The following is a 23,464-nucleotide window of genomic DNA, read 5'->3' on the forward strand; positions in this document are numbered from 1 at the left end:
TGCTGTGCAGGCTTTTCTTTCCTTGTGGCAAGTGGGAGCTACTCTCTAGTAGTGGTGCGCAGTCTACTCATTGAGGTGGCTTCCCTTGTTGCAGAGCACAAGCTCTAGGGCCGGCAGGCTTCAGTAACTGAAGTATGTGGACTCAACAGTTGTGGTTCCTGGCCTCTGGAGTGCAGGCTCAATAGTTATGGCACATGGGCTTAGTTGCTCCGTGGCATGTGGGCTCTTCCTGGACCAGGGATTGAACCCATGTCCCCTGCATTGGCAGCAGATTCTTTAATATTGAGTCATCAGGGGAGCCCCAAAGATTTGTATATTATGCTATCTTTTTAATGTCTGCAGTATCTATAGTATATCCTCTTTCTTACCTGTAATGGTGACTTATGTCTTCTTTTTTTTCTTGATCAATAATATTACTAGATATTTTTGAATTTTGTTTTGATCTTTTCAAAGAATTAATTTCTGAATAGATTGTTTTAAATAGGTTATCTCAATTGTAAGTTAATTTTCTATTGTATTAAATTTTGCTCTTTATTTTCTCTTTTTTTTCCTGTTTATTTTGCAGTTCTTTTTCTAACTTTCTGGAATTCGTATTTAGCTCATTATATTTCAGACTTTCTTCTTTTCCACTGTTAACATTTACCTTTAAATGTTGCTTCAATGAATCCTGCATGTTTGTTGTGTACATTTTCATTCAAACCTACTTCTAAATATTTTCTCATCTATTGTGATTTACTTTTGACCAGCGTAGCACTACGGGGGCTTCCCTGTGGCTCAGATGGTAAAGAATCTGTCCGCAATGCAGAAAACCTGGGTTCCATTCCTGGGTCAGGAAAATCCTCTGGAGAAGGAAATGGCAACCCACTCTAGCATTTTTGCCTGGAGAATTCTGTGGACGGAGGAGCCTGGCAGGCTACAAGACATGGGGTGGCAAAGACTCGGACACGACTGAGCAACTAACACTTTCACTTTTCACTTCAATATAGCCCACACATATTTGTTTCTTAATTTCCAAAAGTAAATGTTTTGGTTTTGATTCTGAGCTAGGTTGCATTATAACATATGCAATATTATTTTTCTGTGTAACATTATCCCTTTGAAATTAGCTGAGATTCAACCTTTGTATAATCATCTAGGTAACTGTTACAAATGTGCAGGAAAATAATGTGTATTCTTTAGTTGTTGAGTGGTGTGTTATAAATGATACATGTTATACATACCATATAGAGTCAATATATAAAAGTATGTATTATATATCATAAATAATATGTAGAATTTTGTATATGTTATACATGATATAGCATTATATATGAATAGAGACATTGCATACAATATTATATATAATATCTAAAATATCACATGTTAGGTATGCTATAGAGGATATACATCTGTATATATGTGTACATATATATATATTAATTATTTTCTATTTTTTGATTGTTTCAAACAAGAGGGTAAACCCGGTCCCTACTATTCCATCTTGACCAGAAGTGGAATTACATGAATCATTCTTGATACTTTCATCTCCTACTCGTTTGGGGTTTTAATTCACATTTCTCTGATAACGAATGGTGCTGGGCACTTTTCCATGTGCTCACTGGCCATATGTAGGTATATACATTCATTAGGTCAGGTTTCTAAATTGCACTATTCAAACCCTCCTCATCCTTACTAACTTTCCCCCCTGACATACCCGAACATGTACCTTTGGAGGCTACCAGTTTTCTGACCATGGCTCTAGCAAGTCTGGAAGCTGCACAGGTACCATCATTAGAATAAAATTTAAAAAAAAATTTAAAAAAAAAGAAAGAAAGAAAGAAAGAAAATTGAAAAAAAAAAAAAATTCTTTCTGAAGACCAGCCATGATCGGAGCTAAGTTCCTGCTTCTCCTCAGGGAAAAGAAGCCCCAGGTGGAGAGAGAGTGGGGGCAGGGAGCGCCCCGTGCGCGCGGGAGGCCCCGGGGACCTTCCGCCTGGCGGGGGGGTGCGGGGCGGGTTCCCAGATGTCCTCGAGCCGTCAGTAGTCAGTGACGCGGCGGGGAGGAGCCTTTCCCGAGATAACTGGACAGCAGGAACCGTTCCCGAGTACCAGTCCTGAGGCCTGGGCCGCGCCCAGGAGGTACCCCTTGTCCCCACGCGGTTCCCAGCCAGGCACCTCTCTCTGGTGGAGCCTATTTTCTCTTCCCTCAACTCTGGTGCCTCTCCCTCCCGCCCTTCCGAGTGCAGCCAGACTCCTGCTGTGCCTGCGTCTCCGGGGGCGCCTCCGCTCAGGCCCCCCGCCCGCCTCCCGCACACTCTTCGTCAGGTGCCGCAGGTGAGAAGGTCTCGCTCGCTCGCTCGCTGCCGGCGCGTCAGAGCCTTCAGCGCGCCGCCGGCTGCGCCTGCGCACTCGCGACAATTGCTAAAATACATTTATCTGCTTATGCTCTCAGTTACTGAGGAAGTATTTACACGTCTATTTTGGTTTTGAACTTGCTTTTTACTCCTTAGAATTTGTCAGTATTCTTGAGGCTGTTAGGAGTGCATGCAAATTTAACTTACTAAGATTTCAGAAGGGGCTTCCCTGGAGGCTCAGATGGTTTCTGATGAACTGAACCGTTTATATCTCTGGCAATGTTTATTGCTTATTCTTTTTCTATTGTCAGTGTGGCTCTGTCAGTGTTCTCTTGGTTAGAATTTGCCTGAAACCTCTTTTAGGCGTAGGTGACATATGGGGAGAGACATGTTTCAGTTCATAGAATTGAATTAATAATACTACTATGGACCTTTTTATGGTGTTGCGTTGGCTTATCGTGCTTTGAAAGTTGAGTTCTTTTGTACTATGGGCTGTTCGATGCTTTGGAATTTTACCTGAAGGAATCGTCTTCAGTTGCATTAGAAGTGGAGTCCTCTCTAGAGGGTCTTCATCTGCTTCTTCCAAGTTTATGAGAACTTCTAGTCTAGGATCACTGAAAATTAAATTCTTCTCCAGTTCTCCCAGGTAGTGTGAATTTAGGCTGAAAATATTGATGAAAGTTGAGTTCTTTTTTTTTTTTTTCTCTCTCCTTTCTAAATTGATGGTTTAACCCACTGGGATACCAACTTTTGGGGGGAAGATGTATTAGATCCCTCAGGTTGGGCAGGCTCTGGGCTGTGTCTCTGGAGCCTTTTTGAGGCTATGACTTCAAAGCTGAATCTTCGTTTCCCCTTCCCCTCTTGTCTGGTAAATGCCTGGAGATAGTGCTCCCTCGATATTGCTCAGTCCTTGGTTTGAGAAGCGCTTACTTCTTCTGTGACAGCTCATTGACTCTTCTAAGGTTTTTATCTGTTTTTAGTTGTTTTCAGCACGAGGGTCCTTTCAGTATTTAACCCACCACCTCACTGGAAAGAGAATCTAAATTTAGTGGGTAGCACATCAAACTCTCTTAGGCTACTTGTTTATGCATTCTTCCCTCTCAAGTAATTATATTTCTCAGGACACTACAATTGAGAAATTTTGTTTTCTTTAACTGATTTTCATAAAGAAAAGTTGGGAGGGTGAAAGGCTTTTAGTATGTGGTAACTGTTTTAGTAACTTTTTAGCTTGGACCAGTTTTGAAAGAGAACATTAGAACATTTTGAAGAGAACACTACAAACCATTTACTAGGAACTGCCTAGGAAAAGTGAATTTTTAAAAAAGCTTTATCTTTTACTTCCCTTTAGAATATATTTCCCTTCTAGAAGCCTTCTTCCAAAAGTAAAATCACACAAACATGCTGTGTTGAGTTGGTTGGTTGGTTGCCCCACCATCCAAAGATATGTCTAGTCAGAACCTCTGAATGTGACTTTATTTGGGAAAAGGGTTTTTGTTGATACAATTAAGTGACGAATTTTAAGGTGAGATTATCCTGGGTTATCTGGGTATCTGGGTAGACCTGACTCTGAATCCAATGGCAGATGTCTTTATAAGAACAGAAAAGCACACAGACGAGAAGAGGAGAAACAGAAGAAGGTAATTTAAAGATGGAGGCAGAGACTGAAGTGACAATCTATGAGCCAGGAGCTGCCAAGGATTGCCAGCACTGAAGCTAAGAGGCAGGAACAGATTCTTCTTACAGCCTTCAGAAGGAACCAACCTATTGATACCTTGATTTAAGACTTCTGGCTTCTAGACCTGTGAAAGCTTACATTTCTGTTATCCTAAGCTACCCAGTTTGTCATGCTTAGTTATGGCATCTCTAAGAAGCTTGTAACCAAGTTTGGAGGCTCTTTCTGCTCCAATAGTTTTGAAAAGCCTGCAATTGTTTCCCTTCAAGCATAAGTAAGGAATAATAATCAGGTGAGACTGGAGAAGGAAATAACAACTCACTTCAGTATTCTTGCTGGGAAATCCCATGGACACAGGAGCCTGGCAGGCTAGAGTCCATGGAGTCACAAGAGTTGGACACGCCTTAGCAACTAAATCAACCAGTCAGGTGAGAGAACTGGCATAGAAGATCTCTGGGAGCCTCTCTCAACTTCAAGAGTTTCCTGGTTATGAGGATTAAATGCAGTGTTTGGTTAATACTTTATACATATATAAAGCCTTTCCTGACTATTACCATTATTCTTTTCTTTTTTTTTTTTTACGTAACTAGCATTCAGACTTTGCATTTGTCATCAGCTTCCTCTTCATCCTCAACTGTCCAGTGTTTTTATTGTTTGATCCTTCCTCCTACTCCTTCATTCCCCTTCTCTCTTCTTACATAAACAATTGAAATAAGGCTCTCTGCAACTTCCCAGAGTGACTCTGAACTTGACAGAGAAGTAATTTTTATCCAGTGAAGACCAACCACAAAATAGCTCCTGGAATTTGTACAGCAAATTATAACTTAGGACTCAATTTTGCACATTTTGTTTATCAGCATGGTAGCATTCTTGCCTGGAAAATCCCCTGGATGGAAGAGCCTGGTGGGCTGCAGTCCATGGGGTCGCTAAGAGTCGGACACGACTGAGGGACTTCATTTTCACTTTTCACTTTTATCCATTGGAGAGGGAAATGGCAACCCACTCCAATGTTCTTGCCTGGAGAATCCCAGGGATGGGGGAGCCTGCTGGGTTGCCATCTATGGGATCGCACAGTCAGACATGACTGAAGCGACTTAGCAGCAGCAGCAGCAGCGGTATTATCATGACCGCTTTATAAGAACAGTTTTTTCTCTAGGTAGAATCCAAGAAGTAACTGGATCTGGGAGGAACCTTGGTGCTGCTGGCCTGACTGTTTCATTCACTGATTAAACAGTTCTTGAGTAACTATAATGTACTAGATTGAAAGAGTTTCTGGAAATTCAATTGTAATCAATATGTTCCAGGCTTAATCTGGTGGTGAGCAAGCATATTTCACTCCCAGCAATAGTGTAGCAATTTTGTAGCATTAATAAAGTGGATACTAATTTTAAAGCAAAGTAATTATAAGAGTTGGAATATATATATATAAAGAAAGCTGAGTGCCGAAGAATTGATGCTTTTGAACTGTGGTGTTAGAAAAGACTCTTGAGAGTCCCTTGGACTGCAAGGAGATCCAACCAGTCCATCCTAAAGGAAATCAGTCCTGAATATTCATTGGAAGGACTGATGCTGAAGCTGAAGCTCCAATACTTTGGCCACCTGATGTGAAGAACTGACTCATTGGAAAAGACCCTAATGCTGGGAAAGATTGAAGGTGGGAGAAGAAGGGGACGACAGAGGATGAGATGGTTGGATGGCATCACTGACTCAATGGACATGAGTTTGAGTAAGCTCCAAGAGTTTGTGATGAACAGGGAGGCCTGGCATATTGTAGTCCATGGGGTGCAAAGAGTCAGACACGACTGAGCTACTGAACTGAACTGAACTGAATTATAAGTAGGATTTGTTTTTGCACACTCCAAATCAAAAGAAGTAAATGAACAATGTGTTGTACAGCCCTATTTATGTTGGTACCCATAAGTCGGCATGTGTACAGGCTCTAAGTTGCTTCAGTTGTGTCTGACTCTTTGCTACCCTATGAACTGTAGCCTTGGAAAAGGCAATGGCACCCCACTCCAGTACTCTTGCCTGGAAAATCCCATGGATGGAGGATCCTGGTAGGCTGCAGTCCATGAGGTCGCGAAGAGTTGGACATGACTGAGTGACTTCACTTTCACTTTTCCTTTTCGTGCATTGGAGAAGGAAATGGCAACCCACTCCAGTGTTCTTGCCTGGAGAATCCCAGGGAAGGGGGAGCCTGGTGGGCTGCCGTCTATGGCGTCACATGGAGTTGGACACAGCTGAAGCGACTTAGCAGCAGCAGCAGAACTGTAGCCTATCAGGCTCCTCTGTCCCTAAGATTCTCCAGGCAAGAATAGTGGAGTGGGTTACCATGCTCCCCTGTAGGGGATCTTCCTGACCCAGGGATCAAACCTGCATCTCTTACATCTCCTGCATTGGCGGGTGAGTTCTTTATCACTAGGGCCACCTGGGAAGCCCCACCCATAAATGTACTTTATGTCTAATTGCCGTATTCACAGAAGGATGTGCCCTAATTTATTTGCTCATTCCTCTATTGGTTATTTTAATACTTTGTTTTCAACAGACTTTTTTTTTTGTACAAATGCTAAAGCACTTCTTTAAAAAAAAATCATACTTGAAGCAGAATTGCTGAATCAAAGGATACTCACATTTAAAATTTGCTAGATACTGTCAAATTTCCCCCCAAAGCTACCAGTTTATACCCCTGTGACTATTATGTGCATACACCTTTCCCAAGGTGCTCATCAACAGTGAATAATATTCATCTTTAAAATTCTGTCAAACTGAAGAGTGAGAAATAACTCAATCTTGTTTTAATTGATGGGAGGAGGGCAGAGGAGAAGGTTAGGGGAGATTTTCCCTTTCTTCTCTTTAAATCTGTTGGGAGACAAATCTGGATGGCCTGGGTACCCATCTCCTTCTGCCAGGCTGAGCTGACCAGAGCCATCTGCAAAGGGGCAGCACGGCTTTTGGCTGGTGCAGCATTCTGGGTGTACAGAAGCACTTCAAGACTGTTCCAGGGCCTTCCACGTGCAGACTTTGACCTTCGGTGTGGACCCAGGCCCTCAGCATGCATTCTCCCTCTTCTGCTTCTTGGACCTAGAAATCCTGTCATTCATTTCCCATTGTCGAAAGAACCCAAGTACTCCATAGGTTAACCTATATTTGCAACAACCTAAATGTGTCACGTGGATATATCTTTGGTGTGAGGTCAAGTCCTTTCTTTTGTGAATCCAGACTTCTCTCAGAGGCTGGCCCTTCTTGGCTACATGTTTGCCGTGGTGGGTGCAGACCATTTCTACCTGGCCCTGGTAGTCCCCACAGTGAGAGTTGGGGGATTCCATGTGCTTTATTTCTTCTGTGTAAATTTTCTCTAATTGGACTCTGTGGGGCTACTGCTGTGTGTCTGTAGCCTCCTAGCCTGACAAGATCTGTAAGGTTTTCCTTTTATACTAACAGAAACTTAATTTAAGCATCACTTGAGTACTTTTTCCCCCAGTAATGAAAACAGTCATTTATTATGCTCACAGAGCCTATAGGTCAGGCTCTGTGGTCAGGCATTCTCAATTAATGCATAGCGGCAGGGGCAGCTTGTTTCTGCAACGTGCTCTCTGGAGCCTCAGATGGAAGACTTGAGCAGGGGTGGGATGAAGGGATGGAGCCCTTGGAAAGCTTACTCCCTCACATGTCCGGGGTGGATGGAGCCTGAGTCCTCAGCTGGAGTGGCCAGACGCCTGCATGTCATTCCTTCATGTGGCCCAGGCTTCTTCCTAACATGGTGACTGGCTTCCAAGGACAGGCTCCAAAGAGTGGGCCAGGTAGAAGCTGTATGATTTTAGATCCAGCTTCAGAAGCCACGAAGCACCAATATGTCATATGCTCCATTGTTTGGAGCAGTCCCAAGCTCCCACCCATATGCCAGTGGAGGGAACACAAATCTCCGTGAGAGGAATGTCAATCACCTTGTGAGAACAGCCACGTGGGAAGGTGCTGACATCTTCGGAAATACAAACGTACCACTTTCCCTAATTCCTGGGAACGCGTTCTTTCAGTTTCCAAACTGGAAGATACTTGGTCAGATATTTCCCCCACACACAGAAAAATGTAATATGGGCTTCCCAGGTGATGCTAGTGGTGAAGAACCTATCTGCCAATGCTGGAGACGTAAGAGACAAGACACAGGTTTGATCCCTGGGTTGGGAAGATCTGTTGGAGGAGAGCATAGCAATCCGCTCCAGGACTCTTGCCTAGGAAGTCCCATGGACAGAGGAGCCTGGCGGGCTAAGTCCATGGGGCAGCAAAGACTCGGCCACATACACCCCCCAAAAATGTAATATAAGATTGGACCTGCTGAAACGATGAGGGGATCACACATTTATCTCCCTAGAGTCTAGTTATAGTAGCTTTTAAATCATATATCTTTCATTTATTGTAGCTGCCCTGGAAGTAAATATCTTAAGAAAAATGATTTCGCTTATATTTATTATGACCTTTACTGACCTAAATCTAACTCTACATAAAGTTAGTATGTTCCTCTTGGTGCTTTCTCAATACTTAGGGTGGTCACCAGGAAGCTAAGTGGCTACAAATGAGGTCAAATCTGATGCAAGACCCAACTGTTTGAACAGGATAGCCACATTTCTTGCAAATGGTATTCTTTAAGTAGTGGTCAGTGTCACATATTCTTCATTCAATTTAGTTCTGAAAGAATGTATGCATCAGGTTTTTGGTGTTTGTTTTTTTTTCCCCTTATAACTTGACTTGAATTTCTGATCCTGGAAATTATAGTTACAGTATACAACATCTACCCTTTCCAAACGGAAAATCCTGCTTCTCCATGTTTACATAAGACATACAGTTCTAGGCGGTTTGGAAACTAGAAATGAAACAGGCCTCAGAAGGAATAGAGATAAAACCCAGAGCTACAGTCTTCACAGCATCAAGGGGGAGGAGCCTAAGTTCTCAGACCTGAGAAACAGTGCTCTTATCTTCATGTGCTAGATGCCCCTGGCCCTGTGCATCAGATCAGGGGGTCAGTTCAAGAAACTCTGGTCTTGAACTTGAAGGAGAAGAAGAACTCAAAGAACTAAATGCAAACTTCTGCTTCTTAGGGCTACAGTTCTGCAACTTGAAAAAAAAGATGATTTCCTTCAACTTGCTCTTCTCTCCATCGACAGCAGGGCAGGTCTGTGTCATCACTCTCCTTTAAGGTACTGTCCAGCTCCATTCCCCAGCACACACAGTGATGATGATCCAGTCAATTTTGGTGAGCCTGCAGCTACCAGCACAGCATGCGTGTAGGTAGTAGGGCTCAATATGGCAGCATTCAACTGCACAGAAGCCAGGTGTCACAACAGAGGAAGAGAACGTGTGTCCTCCTCCGGGTATGTTTCAATCTTGATGCATCGCCGGAAGAGGGCACGCCTGGTGCTTTATTAAGAGGGAAACTGAATAAGGTAATGTGCTTTATTGATGTTGGCTTGTTTGGAAAATAGGAATAGGAATCCATTTAGCCTTAAGTTTTAACTTTTTAATCCACAGGTTGAATATTTGAGGTGTGGCTCAAAATTTATGATTACTGGTTACATCAACATTAACATAATCAAGTCTTGCTCTTTTTGTTTAACGGGTGGTAGTGTATCTTTTCTTGTCCTTTTATTTTCTACTTCCTGTATTGTAGTTGTTTAGTCCCTAAGTTGTGTCTGGCTCTTGCGACCCCATGGAATATGGCCTGCTAGGCTCCTCCGTCCGTGGCATTTCCCAAGCAGTAATACTGGAGTGGGTTACCATTTCCTTCTCCAGGAGATCTTTCCAGGTGAGGGATTGAACCTGTATCTCCTGCTTTGGCAAGCAGATTCTCGTACCACAAGCCACCAGGGAAACCTCTCCTGTATTGTATCTGAAATGAATTTCTTACAGACAGCATATTGTCGATTCATGGCTCTTCATTCCCTTTGCCAATTTCTGTCTTGTAATTACTGTATTTGAACTACTTATATTTAAGGTAATTGTTTTCTGTTTGTTTTTGTTTCTTGTTTGTTTTTTGCTTGTTTGTTTGGCTGTGCCACCCACATGGCTTGTGGGATCTTAGTTCCCCAAGCAGGGATAGAACCTTGCCCCTTGAACCTGTGCACCCTGCAGTATAAGCACGGAGTCCCAACCTGTGGACTGCCAGGAAGTCCCAAAAGTAATTATTAACTTGTTAGGGCTTCTATATTGCATTCTAGTTTTTGTTTTGTTTGTTTCCTCTGATTTTTGCTCCTTGGTTTCTCTTTGTGTACCTTCCTTTGGTTGCTTGAACATGTTTTGATTTCATCTTGACTGGAACTGAGAGCTTCATTGAATAATTTTTTTATTGTGGCAAAATACATGTAAAACATAAAATTCACAATCTTATCTGTTTTTGAGTGTACACTCAGTGGCCTTAAGTACATTTTCAGGGTTGTGTAACAATCACTACTATTCGGGAACATTTTCATCAACCCAAACAGAAGCTATGTATTCAGTAAGCAATATCTTTTTTATCAACTCAAACAGAAGCTATGTACCCATTAAACAATAACTTCCTACCCTCCAGTCTTTGGTACCTCTGTTTTACAGTGTTTCATCTAATTGAAATTGTACAATATGTGTCCTTTTGTGTCTGGCTTATTTCACTTAGCATAATGTTTTCAAGTTGCACCCATGTGGTAGCATGTATCAGAGTTTCATTTCTTTCTAATGACTGAATAATATTGCATTGTATATATACCACCTTCTACTTAGCTCATCTGTGGATGAACTCGGGCAGTTTCCACCTTGTGGCTGTTGTGAATAATGCTGCTAAGAACATTAGTATGCAAATATCTGTATGAGTCCCTGCTTTTTGGATGTATACCTATGAACTGAGTTGCTGGATCATAAAGAATACGTTTTTAAAACACGAGATGTTCTCCAAATATTCTGTGACAGCAAGGAAACTGATTGTCCCAGAACTCAGAAAAGAAAGATGAGAACAATGTCATAGAACAAACACTCCTTGAGTTCTCCTTTATGACGTGATGTTGAGGAGTTCCTCAGAGTTCTTCAGTCACTCCTCTTACCATCTCTTGAGTCTTTCAGCAGTATGGGTGGTGAGGTGACCTAACAGGTCTCTCTATGCAGGGGATGCTACTTGGTGAACCAGGATCAGGTTAGAGGAAGGCAAGGGTTTCCAGAAAACCTTTTTCAGGACATAGTTTGGAGAAGGCTTATAAATTCCATAATATTAGAGGTTTTTGAGTCAAGAATCAGAAAGAACTCAGTTTCATGGATATAGAAACTGGATTTCCATTACCATATTTGCCACTAACTGTGCACCAAACTGTAGGAAAGTGACTTAACCCCATCCAATATGGGAGGGAGAAGAGCAGGAGGGTTGAACTGGATACTGTAAGGTCTCTTTCAGCTCTGAGCATCTGTGTTTTTTAACTTTTGTAGATCTCTTTTTCTCTAGATCAAATTTTTATATAATGCCTTGATTCTATTAATAGGTCCAGGCTTGGTAGATTTGTGGAATGAACTAACACCAAATGTCTCATCCCAGGAATTCTTTTTTGTTTTTCATCCTGGAAACTCTTGTTTATGTCTGTCCTGTCATACATCTGTTTAGCTCAAAATATGTGCCCTGAGTTTATCTAATATAACAAATATACCCATACTACTGGCCAGAGTTATTGGGTATTGCCACACTGGAGATGTATTTTATATTATAAAACGTCAGAATAACAATGGTTTTCTTAAAACCATTTGCTCTCCTTAGCTGTTTTCCACAAATATTCTCACCCTTCACAAGCATCCAGCTCTTTCTATAAACCCTTCTTCTGGTTTTGACTGAATTTCCCCTAGAAATTATAGTAATATAGATTTAGAAGTATCCTGGCCCTCATTTCCCTCTGAGGACAAACCTAAACAGCATATTAAAAAGCAGAGACATTACTTTGCTGACAAAGCTCTGTCTAGTCAAAGCTATGGTTTTTCCAGTAGTCATGTATGGATGTGAGAGTTGGATCATAAAGAAAGCTGAGTGCTGAAGAATTGATGGTTTAAACTGTGGTGTTAGAGAAGACTCTTGATACTCCCTTGGACTGCAAGGAGATCAAACCTGTCAATCCTAAAGGAAAGCAGTCCTGAATATTCATTGAAAGGACTGATGTTGAAGCTGAAGCTCCAATAGTTTGGCCACCTGATGCGAAGAACTGACTCATTAAAAAAGACCCTGATGCTGGGAAAGATTGAAGGCAGGAGGAGAAGGGGACAACAGAGGATGAAATGGTTGGATCGTATCACTGACTCAATGGACATGAGTATGAGCAAGCCCTGGGAGTTGGTGATGGACAAGGAAACCTGGTGTGCTGCAGTCCGTGGGGTCGGAAAGAATCACGACTGAGCAACTGAACTGGCCGTCTTTTCCCTCTGAGGACAGGCTTAGTGTCCCTCTTTGTTATTTTTACAGCATTCAAAAATATGCACCATTCTAGGTGTTAGGGATATAGCAATGGGCTGACAAGCATGACCCCTGCTTTTACTTAGCTTAATGTCAAGGGATGAAGACAGATTTTTGAATAAATAATAATAGGTATGCTGGATATTAAGGAGAAATGCAAAGTTCTGCATGCTATAGGATATATTTTTTAAAATATTTATTTATTTAATTTGGGGAGTGCTACACTGAGTCTTCCTTGCTGTGTGCAGACGTTCTCCAATTGTGGGGAGCAGGGGCTACTCTCCAGTTGCCATTCATGGGCTTCTCATTGCGGTGGCTTCTCTTGTTGCAGAGCACGCCTCTAGGCTTCAGTGGTTGCAGCATGTGGGCTCAGTTGATGTAGTGCACTGGCTTGGTTGCCCTAAGTCATGTGGGATCCTCCCCAACCAGGGATGAAACCCATGTCCTCTGCAGGCAGGTGGATTCTTAATCCCTAGAACACCAGGGAAGTCCCACTGTAGGATATAATATGGGGTTTTAACTGAATCTGTGGGTATCAGAAATTTCTAGATGAAGTAACATTTAAAGTGAAACCTGAATTGGAGTTAGGCAAAGATGATGAAGGAGGACATTCAAGCAGAAGGAACAGTTGAAAGGGAAAATGTCCACTGAACTTTAGAAGAACAGTAAGGTTAAACTGGCCAGAGTGGAGAGAGGGAAGAGAGTGGTAGGAGAAAAGACTGGAGAGGCAGGCACAAGTCTGACCAGGATGCAAGTTATTAGTCATACTAAGTATTTTGGACTTTATCCTCAAGGAAGTTGGAAATCATTCAGAGTTTAAGACAGAAACGAGACAGAATTAAATCTGACATTTACAAAGGTCTTTTGGTTGTAATGTAGCAAGTAAGTTGAAGGCAGGTTGGCAAGAGAAGTGACAGAAAGCTTAGTTAGGATGTTCCTGCTGCAGTTGGATGAGAACGATATGGGCTTGGACCTCTGTTCATTTGGAGGTGACAGGCCTTGATGTTTCTTAGAAATCAAGGGAGGAGGGGGGACAAAAAGGCAAGAGTGATTCTGTGAAGACTAAAAGGAGAGCAGCGTGTTTCAAACAGGAGAACATTGTCAGTTGGAGCTGAGCTATCCAGTAAAGGGATGACTGAAAAGCATTGTTTGGATTTCATGATGTGGAAGATATTGCTGCCTTAAGACGGAGTGAAGGGGGTAAAATTCATATGGGGTAGCTCGAGGGGTCAATGGAAAGTAAAGAGAAAGGAGGATCAGAAACAGTGAGTGAGTACTATTTTCCACTGTTTTGGCTGTGAAAGTGAAGAGAATCATTGCTGGGAGATACTTGGTGAGTTAAGAATGAATACTTTTCAAACTAGGAGAGGCTTGCTTATACACATGTATGTATGTGCTTGTGCTCAGTTGTGTCTGACTCTTTGCAGCCCTATGGACCATAGCCCACCAGGCTCCTCTGTCCATGGGATTTTTCAGACAAGAGCACTGGGGTGGGTTGCCATTTCCTCCTCCAGGGGATCTTCCTGACCCAGGGATCAAACCCCAGTCTCCTGCATTGCATGTGGATTCCTTACCACTTGAGCCATCAGAGAAGCCCTGTATATACATAAATATACATAAATGCTAAAATGGAGTAGCAGGTAGAGGGGAGAGTGGAAGCGTTAGGAGAGAAAAGGACAAAGCCAAAGGTTCCTGGGATTATGGATTGCAGGAGCAATTCTGGAGCCAAGGTGGAGGAGTTGGTCACTTGTCAAATTTTGCTGACATTTTCCGATTAGATGTCTGTCTCTTTCACTAGGCTGTGAACTCCTGAAAATCAGGGAATGTACCTTCTTTGTTTGTTTGTTTCTTTTTTTGGCTGCATTTAGTGGGATCTTAGTTTCCTGACCAGGGATTGAACTGTGCCCTCAGCAGTGAAAGCGAGGAGTCTTAACCACTGGACTGCCAGGGAATTCCCTTTCCTTGATTTTCTATCTCTAGCACTCAGTCTAAGATTCACCACCCAAAGTTTCTCTGTGCGTGTTTAGCTGAACTGTGAGTCCTTTGTGGTAGGAAGACCACAGATGTTTTCCTTTAAGGGTACAGACTAAACGCCTTTAAAGGATTGGGATCAAGTTGAGAGTAGGCTTCTGAAATAGAATTGTTTAAATGACCAAGAGCTGTGGAATGGCAGAGTTGTCTGGCAGTTGTGAGGCTAATACTTTGGGTTTACAGCTGATGGGAAGGCCTCAGCTGAAATTAATCAAGGGGAGATCAAGAGCAACCTATAACACACAAATCAGGAATAGCTAAAAAAATGAACTCCCTCCATCTTGGTTTTCTCCTTGGTCCAGAAAAGAAGAACAATCCAACAGCAGGATTGCACAGGAACCTTTAGGAAAAGCAACAACGCTTGCTCCTCTGGAGTCCTGTTTTCACCACTGGGGTATAACTGTTTGCTCAGACTATGAACGGAACAACAAATAGCTGACCTCTAATGTTCCTCCATCCATTTTCTTTTACATCTTGTACAAATTGAGACATTAAACTAATTCAAGTGAAGCAATTACATTAGAATGATTCTTCTGTATTGGCAGGGATGACATGAACATTGATGAGCAAATGTTATCCCCTATTTATTTGTTTTCCTGAAATTTCAAAATGTTTGATATTTATGTGACTTTCTCCTAGGAATGAGAAAAGGAAATGAAAGTGGCGCTTTAGTGTTCTGTAGGAAGGGAAAATGGAAGCAGGATGAAAAAGACATATGGATTTGGGTGCAGAACTAGTTAATACTTCTAAGAAGGGAATATGCTGAGGATCTGTTTGTTGAACCAGTATTATTAAAATTTACAGGGTGCCCCTGGCCTAGGTTCTTCTTTCCATATATTGGAAATAAAAAGAAGATACTGCTTGACTTTTGGACCTCATAATCTAGAATGCTCACAGTCTTAGAATGAATTCAAGTTTCACTGATACTATTCGGGGAGAGAGTCCTTTAGGTTCTAGTAAATGGAGCATACACATAAAGACCTCCTTGCAAATGGGGAGAAAGAATGATTTTATTACTCAGTACAAGTACTCTATAAATCCCAGTATAGACTTTTTTGATAAAAGCCAGATTGCAGAACATGTCTGAGGACAGAGGCTTATGCAGGGTCCTTAGTCTTTATCCTGGGTTTCTGCTAAAGGACTCGCACATCCCAGTGTGTCTGTGGAGATATTACTGGTCTTGCGGAGGGGATTCTGAGTCCAGCCAGTAGGCTAGAAAAGGACCCCAGGCCTCCCCTCGTCACTGGCCCATTCCTCGGTGGTCTTGCCCACTCATGAACTTGATCTTGCAAATGCCAGTGTCTGGTTGTTCAGATTAGTCTTTTTCCTTTCTCTTGTGTGCCATGGAAACACAAGAAGTGGGACATGTGTTTTCCCCTATCCTGACATGAGAAGAAGGGTTCTTTGAGATTTGCTGGATCCTCACAGCAAATCCCTCCTTCTACTTGAGGTTTTGCTGTCTGGAAACAAATGAGTGAGACAGACAGTCTCTGTAATGAGGTCAGTAAGGTAAGGGAGCCTGGAAAACAGGAGCGTTTAAGGTCAGGTAGAAAAGAAGGAGAAAAACAAACCAAACCAAAGAGAGCTAGAACAAAACAAAAGCAGAGCGTAATGGAGACCCAGGAGAGAATGTATTTCATTCTCAGATTTCTAGAGAATAGTAGTTTCAAGAAGGAGGTAGGCAGCAGTACTGGGTGTAATAATGAGGTCAAGGTAATAATGAAATAAGGACTGACAACTGCTCAGTACCCTTCACAGTGTGGAAGCTACTGATGGCCTTTGTCCTAGTGGATTGGTGGGAAAAGCCAGATGCCGTAGGGGAGGAATAAAGTTAGCAAACTGAGAGGAGAAAGAAGGGTAGCAAGAAACTTCGCAGATGGGGAAAAAGAAAGAGAGGATAGTTGGTGAAAGATGTTATCATCTCAGGGAGGTTTTTTGTTTTGTTTTGAACATTCATTTATTTATTTGGCTGCACTGGGTCTTATCTGTGGCACACGGGGTCTGTAGTTGCAGCATGCAAACTCTCTGTTTTGGCACGTGTGATTTTGTTCCCGGGCCAGGGATAGAACCTGGGCTTCCTGCACTGGGAGCACGGAGTCTTAGCTACTGAACCACCAGGGACATCCCAGGGAGGTTTTTTTTTATTAGGACAGTGACTAGAGGTGTAGAGACAAACGGTGTTGTGTGGGTGAGCAGCAGCAGCAGCAGTGGGTGAGCTCCGGGAGATAACGAATCTTCCACTAGCGAAGGCTGGAGGTCTCTTTAGGGAATGGAGTGTTCTGTTAAAGGAGATTTTCACCAAAGAGTTTGAGGCTGTGAGAACTAGGGTACTGTGGAACTGATTTTTTGAAGGCATAGTTGAAAAGTGAATATTCTAAGTCCTTGTAAGTCTGAAAAATCTTTGTTTTATCACCTTGCTTGGATTACAGATAGGCTGTAGAATTCTCCCTCAAAATTGTGTAAATATGCTTCCAGGTGGTTCCCTGGCATCAGTTTACAAATTAGAGGACGGATGTCAGCAGGTTTCTTTTCCCTGTCTGGTTCTCAATTTGGGGGTGACTTTTGGTGGAGGGAGTAGGGTAGGGTAGGGGCATGGTGTGGAAGCTTGTGGGATTTAAGTATTTTTTTTTATCATTTGTAAATTTCATCGGATTATCTATAGGATGCCTTTTTTTCAGTATTCCTGAAATCGTTAGATTCTTTAAATATGAAATCAACTTTTTCTTCAGTTCAGAGAAGTTCCATTCTTTCCTTGATTATTTCTTCTTCATTTATTGTCTTTTCTCCTTCTGGACTTTCTGTTATACAGAAATTAGTTATCACTGGTTTTTCTTCCTGATATTTTTTCCTATTTTTTTTCTCTCACTTTCTCTTTCTCTTTCACTCTTTTCTCTATTGTTATTTTAGATTCCTTAAATTGATTTCCTCTGTCACAGATTTTAGATTTGGTTTTTGACATATTATGCAGCTACTTAAAGCCACTCCTTATTTTGTTTTGTCTGAACACTCATGGTTTTATTTATTTTTGAACTTTTTGTTCTCTTATTGCCCCCCTTTTTCATACCTCCTGTTTCATTTACTCATCTTCCTGAATGTCACCCTGTCCTTGGAGATTAAATAAAATGTCTAATTCCCAATTCCATACCTGATGAGTAGGTCTCCAAACCTGCCCACCAGAAATTTAAAGTATGTATAGAGACAAAGGGTATTGTGTGAGTGAGTGCCGGGAGATTACGAATCTTCCACTACAGAACGCTGGAGGGCTTCTTTGGGGGAATAGAGTGTTCTGTTACAGGGGGTTTTCATCGAACCAATATGACTGGGTTCAGTCATGTATTCAGTCCAGATGGTCTCAACACCCTACTCTCTTGAGGCTACAGACTTGAACAGCTCCCACTTCAGGAACGGTGGGCAAACATGTATTTAAGGAGGGGAAGGGGCGATGAACTTCCTGTTGCCCATCCAGCTCAAGGACCAACGGGTGGTCATGTCCTCCTGAATGGGGGGTCATTCCTGTCTCTCTTATTACCACCCACTTTCATCTGTTTGTGCTAGTTTAAGAACTTCTTCCTTTTTTTAATTGGGGAAAATCATTTAATGATATAGCACAATGTTCAGGATAGAGAAAAATCAGGTTACAAATAGTGTAAGTGATATGATCTTTCTTATTGTATGTATAAATACATATATATACACATATATTCATATACTTATATACATATATAGATGTATATCAACACATAGAAAGAGAAAAGAATATATATCAGAATGTCAATGTTATTTAACTCTGGGTGGTGAAATTATCGGTGGCTTTAATTTTCTTTTTGTTTATCTGTAATTTCTGAATTTTCTCCAATAAGCGTATTATTTTTTCATTGAGAAAAAAAAAATAGAATTACTTTTCTTTTAAGGAATCTGAGCATTCTCCAAAATAACACAGCCAAAGAATTTCCTTCTTTTGTATCCAGTTTCCTTTGTTTCTTTGTCAATACATAAGTGAAAAAAGTGCTGCCAAACCTGTTACCACCTGGGCCAAACCTAAATCAAACCCCTTATGATTATACAGTGGACGTGAAGAATAGATTCAAGGGATTAGATCTGCCACACAGAGTGCCTGAAAAACTCTGGACAAAGGTTTGTAATATTATACAGGAGGCAGTGACCAAAAGCATCCCAAAGGAAAGGAAATGCAAGAAGGCAAGGTGGTTGTCTGAGGAGGCTTTACAAATAGCTGAGGAAAGGAGAGAAGTGAAAAGCAAGAAAGAAAGGGAAAGACTATATCCAACTGAATGCAGAGTTCCAGAGAATAGCAAGGAGAGGTAAGAAATCCTTCATAAGTGAACAGTGCAAAGAAATAGGGGAAAACAATAGAATGGGAAAGACGAGATCTCTTCACGAAAACTGGAGCTATCAAGGGAACATTTCTTGCAGGGATGGGCACGGTAAAGGACAGAACCAGTAAGGACGTTAACAGAACCAGAAATTAAGAAGAAGTGGCAAGAATATACTGAAGAACTATACAAAAAAGGTCTCAATGAACTTGATAACCACTATGGTGTGGTCACTTATCTAGAACCAGACATCCTGGAAGTGTGAAGTCAAGTGGCCCTTAGGAAGCATTACAGCATTACTACCAACAAAGCTAGTGGAGGTGATGGAATTCCAGCTGAGCTATTTAAAATCCTAAAAGATGATCCTGTTAAAATGTTGCACTCACTGTGTCAGCAAATTTGGAAAACCCAGCAGTGGCCACAGGACTGGAAAAGATCAGTTTTCATTTCAATTCCAAAGAAAGGCAATGCCAAAGAATGTTCAAACTACCATACAATTGTACTCATTTCACATGCTACCAAGGTAATGCTCAAAATCCTTCAAGCTAGGCTTCCACAGTACGTGAACTGAGAACTTCCAAATATACAAGCTGGATTTAGAAAAGGCAGAGGAGCCAAAGATCAAATTTCCAACATTTGTTGGATTGTAGAAAGAGCAAGGGAGTTCCCAGAAAACCTCTACTTCTGCTTCATTGACAATGCTAAAGCCTTTGACTGTGTGGATCACAACAAACTGGAAAATTCTTAAAAAGATGGGAGTACAAGACCACCTTACCTGTCTCTTGAGAAACCTGTATGTGGGTCAAGAAGCAACAGTTAGAACAGGACATGGAACAGCTGATTGGCTTAAAATTGGGAAAGGAATGTGAGAAAGCTGTATATTATCACTCTGATTATTTAACTTCTATGCAGAGTATATCATGTGAAATGCAGGACTGGATGAATCACAAGCTGGGATCCAGATTGCCAGGAGAACTATCACATCAGATATGCAGATTGATGCTTTTGAACTGTGGTGTTGGAAAAGACTCTTGAGTGTCCCTTGGACTGCAAGGAGATCCAACTAGTCCGTCCTAAAGGAAATCAGTCCTGAATATTCATTGGGAGGACTGATGCTGAAGCTGAAGCTCCAATACTTTGGCCACCTGATGCGAAGAACTGACTCATTGGAAGAGACCCTGATGCTGGGAAAGATTGAAGGCGGGAGGAGAAGGGGACGACAGAGAATGAGATGATTGGATGGCATCACCGACTCAATGGACGTGAGTTTAGACTCCAGGAGTTGGTGATGGACAGTGAGGCCTGGCGTGCTGCAGTTCATGGGGTCACAAAGAGTTGGACACGACTGAGCAACTGAACTGAACTGAACTGAATGGCAGAAAGCGAAGAGGAACTAAAGAGCCTCTTAATGAGGGTGAAAGAGGAGAGTGAAAAAGAGGACTTAAAACTCAATATTAAAAAACTAAGATCATGGCATCCAGTCCCATCACCTCATGGCAAATAGATGGGGGAAAAGTGGAAGCAGTGACAGACTTTATTTTCTTAGGCTTCAAAATCACGGTGGATGGTGACTGCAGCTATGAAATTCAAAGACGCTTGCTCCTTGGAAGGAAAGCTATGACAAACCTAGACAGTGTATTTAAAAACAGAGACACCACTTTACTGACAAAGGTCCATATAGTCAAAGCTATGGTTTTTCCAGTAGTGGTGTATGGATGTGAGGGTTGGACCAAAACGAAGGCTGAGCACTGAAAAAGTGATGCCTTTGAATTGTGGTGCTAGAGAAGACTCTTGAGACTTCTTTGGACTGCAAGGAGCTCAAACCAGTCAATCCTAAAGGAGATCAACCCTGAATATTCACTGAAAGGTCCGATGCTGAAACTGAAGCTCCAGTACTTTGGTCACCTGATGGGAAGAGCTGGCTCACTGGAAAAGACATTGATGCTGGCAAAGGTTGAAGGCAAAAGAGGAAGGTGGTGACAGAGGATGTGATGGTTAGATAGCATAACTGACTCAATGGATTGGAATTTGAGCAAACTCCAGGAGATAGTGGAGGACAGAGGAGCCTGTTGTGCTGCAGTCCGTGACAGAGAATGTGATGGTTAGATAGCATAACTAACTCAATGGCTCAGAATTTGAGCAAACTCCAGGAGATAGTGGAGGACAGAGGAGCCTTTTGTGCTGCAATCCGTGGGGTTGCAGAGAGTCAGATATGACTTACTGACTGAATTTTTGTTGTTGTTCAGTCATTCAGTCACTCAGTCATGACTTAGTGACTGAATAATACAATACAATACAATACAACAAATCTGTTCTCTCCTTAAGAATATTCAGTGGATTGAATTCAGGTTCCTGATGATATATGGAATATTTCCTGCCATGTCAGTAAACATAGGATGTTACAGTCATTAGCCATAGCAGCCACCACTGATGGTGAGCTGGTGAGCCCTGTGGAAACTCAGGAAGGAAAGAATATCTGCCATCTAGCAGCCATCAGACTGCAACCATACTCTACAGTGAGCCCTGAGGAAACTCAGGATATGAAAACACAGGATACTGGCTCCAGATGGGTGAGGTACGTATCAGAGGAATGATTTCAGTAAGCCCAGACTCTTGCACCTTCCCATACATAGAAAAGTGCTAAATTCCTCAACTTGAGATATTTGGTTTTCCTTTAGTTAACAATATCTTTCACTCTGTATAATAGGCTCCAATTTTCATCCACCTCATTAGAACTGATTCAAATGTATTTTTTTTAATGGCTGAGTAATACTCCATTGTGTATATGTACCACAGTTTTCTTATCCATTCATCTGCTGATGGACATCTAGGTTGCTTCCATGTCCTGGCTATTATAAACAGTGTTGTGATGAACACTGGGGTACACGTATCTCTTTCAATTCTGGTTTCCTCGGTGTGTATGCCCAGCAGTGAAAGTGAATGAAGTAAGCCAGAAAGAAAAACACCAATACAGTATACTAACGTGTATATATGGAATTTAGAAAGATGATAACGATAACCCTGTATGCGAGACAGCAAAAGAGACACTGACGTATAGAACAGTTTTTTGGACTCTGTGGGAGAGGGTGAGGGTGGGATGATTTGGGAGAATGGCATTGAAACCTGTATAATATCATATATGAAACGAGTTGCCAGTCCAGGTTTGATACAGGATACAGGATGCTTGGGGCTGGTGCACTGGGATGACCCAGAGGGATGGTATGGGAGGGAGATGGGAGTGGGGTTCAGGATGGGAAACACGTGTATACCTGTGGTGGATTCATGTTGATGTATGGCAAAACCAATACAATATTGTAAAGTAATTAACCTCCAATTAAAATAAATAAATTTATATTTAAAAATAAATTAAAAAAAAACAATATCTTTCGATGTTCAGACTACCACACCTTTGTTTCAAAGCTTCTGTATAATCTGATTCCCCCATCACTTCCTCAGAGCAGTTCTCTTAGGGTTTACTTGATATGCTGCCTCCTGCACTTGGAATCCTAAAAATTCTCACTGAAGAAAGTCTAACTCTCAACTTTGAGGTTGTGAATATTTTTTAAGCTGACACTGCTATTAAACTGACAATTTTGTGCCTCAACATACTAATGAAAAAGGTCTAAGTCCTTTCTTGTTTCTTCTACAAAATCCATCTTGGGGAGAGATGTCTTTGCTCTAATTGCTCAATTTGTTGAGCAAATTGCTGACTTTCCCCCACCGTTCTTGATTTCTCTTATTTCTAAGCAGGAGTCTGACTTCCTCTTGGCAGTTGGTGTGGTTTCCCTCAGCAACTGTGCATGTCATGTTTCAGTTTTTTCTGGTGGTTTCCCACTTCCTTTCCGTAAGTGAGGCTTATATAGAATTTATTAAGCATGTAATTAATATACAACCATACAACCTCCAGCAATAAAACATGAACCCTAGAGGGTGCTGTTATAACATGAACTAGCTATTGCTCCTCTCTCAGATATCTGAATCACTATTGGCCAGGAGTACATAACAGACTCATTACCATCTGTCCTCTTTTGTCTATGTGATGTATCTATTCCTTAGATTATACCTCTGGGTGCCAGCTGACTTGAGTTGTCCATATGGTTAGGTTAGGGCTTATAAACCGATCACAAGGGTTCATACTTGCTTAATGTGCAACCGGCAATGTCCAATTGTCTAATCACACACTAAAAAACACTGCAAAAATGTCTGATGCAAAAAGTTGTGACAGTGCAACAGGAATTCTTTTGCATTTGCTACGGGGAGTGTAAATTGCTACAGCTTCATTGGGAAATTTTGGTTGATAGTGTCTACCAAAATTTAATGTATATGTACCATTTGATCCAGAAATTACACTCCAGAGATGAGTGCTTATGTACACCAAAGGTATGCACAAGAATGTTTATAGCATATTTACCCAAATAGCCAAGACAAGAAGCAATCCAAATATCTAACAATAGTAGGATAAATAAAATGTAGTGTATTTACACAATGGAATACTATACAGCAAGGAAAAGGAACGCTCCACTTGTGTGTATAACAATCTGGATAAAACTTATAGTCATAATGGTGGGAGAAAAGGTCAGATATATGACTATTGATTCCATTTGTATAAAAGGTAATAGTAGGCACAACTAACCTATGGTGGTAGAGGTTA

General features: G+C 41.6%; 1 protein-coding gene across 4 annotated transcripts in view; it reads left to right on the plus strand.

Annotated features, from left to right (window-relative positions):
• Positions 1–2,040: 2,040 nt before the first annotated feature.
• LOC109577194 (cytidine monophosphate-N-acetylneuraminic acid hydroxylase) overlaps positions 2,041–23,464 on the plus strand; it is an 82,745-nt gene continuing 61,321 nt past the window's right edge. For 3 of the 4 annotated variants that reach the window (XM_019986004.2, XM_019986005.2, XM_019985998.2), the window contains exon 1: positions 2,041–2,313. The gene's annotated coding sequence lies outside the window, so the exon portion shown is untranslated. The remainder of the gene's footprint in view (positions 2,314–23,464) is intronic. The other variant, XM_019986001.2, reaches the window with a different exon arrangement.

Source organism: Bos indicus, chromosome 23 (assembly GCF_029378745.1).
Source record: "Bos indicus isolate NIAB-ARS_2022 breed Sahiwal x Tharparkar chromosome 23, NIAB-ARS_B.indTharparkar_mat_pri_1.0, whole genome shotgun sequence".
NCBI lineage: Eukaryota > Metazoa > Chordata > Mammalia > Artiodactyla > Bovidae > Bos > Bos indicus.